The following is a 2,720-nucleotide window of genomic DNA, read 5'->3' on the forward strand; positions in this document are numbered from 1 at the left end:
CACACACAGATCAACACACACACACATACACCAGCACACACACACACATACACACACACACAGATCAGCACACACACACACAGATCAGAACACACACACACACACCAGCACACAAACATACATCACCACACACACACACACACACCAGCACAGACACACACAGATCAGCACACACACACACAGATCAGCACACACACACACACACACCAGCACACATACCCTTACAAAAAAAATTTTTTTTTGTTTTTTGTTTTTTTGAGACAGGGTTTCTCTGTGTAGCCCAGGCTGTCCTGGAACTCATTCTATATACCAAGCTGGCCTCAAACTCAGAAATCCACCTGCCTCTGCCTCCCAAGTGCTGGCATTAAAAGCATGTACCACCACTGCCCGGCCACATAAAAAGTTTTAAAAGAGCAATTAAAAAAACATTTTTCAAATATCAGTGAGGAGAGAGGAAAGGGAGAAAGAAAGTGAAAGGACATTTTGGAAGCATGTGAAGAAAATGTTTAAAGAAAGAATGAGCACCCATTTTCAAAGCTTTGCCTGAGTTAAATAACACACACATGGAAAACTGAGCAAGGGACTTGTTGGAGACTGTTTTTCAAAGGGAAAAACTGGTTTGGAGCAGGCCCAGAAGGACTGGGGAAGGGTGTGTTCACAGAAAGTACACAGTCTTCTTTGCATGAATTTTACCATAAAAAAAGAAATTAAATAGAACTGCAGGAGTCCAAAATGTTTGGGGGTTGTTTCTGGTAAGAGGACAGAGGAGTTGGCAATTGTAGCTCTTACAGAGGACCCAGGTTTAGGTCCAGACACCCATGATGGCTCACAACCTGTTCCAGAAGATCCAACACCCTCATCTAACCTCCAGAGGCACCAGGCATGAGTGTGGTACGCATACATACATGTAGGTAAGACCCATAAAAACAAAATAAATCTGTTTTTTGAACTGTATAAATATAGCTCATGCATAAAGCTGGTGGGAATTTTCCAGCACTGGAAGAGATAAGACATCAGAGAAAGCATAGATAGAACGTGGGTAAATGGAAGAGGTTGCAATGGGGCCCTCACTTGTAGGAGAGCTGCACAAAGTAGCAGGAAGAAAGATAATATAGAAGCCAAGTAAATAGGTGGATGCTGCTGTAAGAGCCAATGGCTTCTGACTGTATCTAACACCGTCTGTTTAATTGCATGCTATGACTTTCATATCACTGAACATTGTTTAGGTGTCAAGCACACATGCTACGATTGGTATAAACATTACGGGGAAGTCCCTTTGCTTGCAAAAGGGAAGTAAATAAATATTTGTGGTTTTGGTAAGTGTTATCACGAAGGCACAAGAAAATGCTAGAGGCTCATTCTGAGAAAAATGGAACTTTCAGCATGTTTAAGCATGAAACTGGGACTAGCATCTTAGAGCCAGTATTCTGGATCAGTAGCTTTTAATTTCTACACAATTAGATGTTAACACTGTGAGAAACATTTCCCTCTGAGACACATGAGTAAATGCTATCTTTGGCCTTTGGTCAGCTTGAGGTTTATATAGAAAAACTTGCATAAATGTATTAATATTTTAGATCTCTGGTCCCAGTCTCTGCATGTGGCATCTCAGTAGCAGACATCAGACCTACCAGCTTCCAGACAGAACTTGGTTCTTAGGTTAAAGTTTTACAAATACTTTCTTTTGTATGGATTTTAACCCTTTCCTTCTTTCTTCCCTATTATTTTTTTTTTAAAGTTTTTATTTTTTGTGTGTATGAGTATTTTCCTACATTTATGTCTGTGCACGACACTAGCAGTAGACAATTGTGAGCCAGTTGTGGTTCAGACAGTTGTGTGTGCTGGGAATTGAACCTGGGTCTTCTGGAAAAGCAGCAAGTTTTCTTTAACACTAAGCCATCTCTTAAACCCTCTTTTTCTTCTGAGACAGGGCCTCATGTACCTGAAGCTGGAATCCAGCTTGCTGTTTTGGCAAGGGAGGCCTTGAACTTGTGATGTCTTGCATCTACTTCCTCAGTACTGGGATTATAAACCTACTATGGACTGCTAGAGACAGAGCTTCACACTTGCTTCAAAGCACTGGGCTCTGGCTCCAAACCCCCTGAGGTTTTGTTTTTTGGCTAAGTGAAACTGATTGAAGGACTTTCAATGAAGCTCTTGCATAGAATGCATAAAACCCTGTGATGAATCTCCAGCACAAACAAAAGAGAAATTAAAAACATGTAAGACAGGTGTGATCATGCGTGCCCAAACATGCCCATAATCTCAGCATGTGAGAATTGGAAGTAGGAGGACTAGGAGTTCAAGGCTAGCCTTGGTTACATCATGAGTTGTATGCTAGCCAAGGCTATGCAAGACTCCACCTCAAAATCAAAACAACAGTAACACATGAAATAAAAATGAGGAACTCATGAATGATTACTTAAAAATTTACAGTGGCCGGGCGGTGGTGGCTCACGCCTTTAATCCCAGCACTTGGGAGGCAGAGGCAGGCGGGTTTCTGAGTTCAGGGCCAGCCTGGTCTACAGAGTGAGTTCCAGGACAGCCAGGGCTACACAGAGAAACCCTGTCTCGAAAAACAAACAAACAAATAAACAAAAACATTTAAAGAAAATTACAGTGGGCTTGAATTTTAAACATTGTGGGTTTTTGTTTGTTTGTTTGTTTGGTTGGTTGGTTGGTTGGTTTTTCGAGACAGGGTTTCTCTGTATAGCCCTGGC

Source organism: Mastomys coucha, unplaced genomic scaffold (genome assembly GCF_008632895.1).
Source record: "Mastomys coucha isolate ucsf_1 unplaced genomic scaffold, UCSF_Mcou_1 pScaffold22, whole genome shotgun sequence".
In the NCBI taxonomy this organism is placed as follows: domain Eukaryota; kingdom Metazoa; phylum Chordata; class Mammalia; order Rodentia; family Muridae; genus Mastomys; species Mastomys coucha.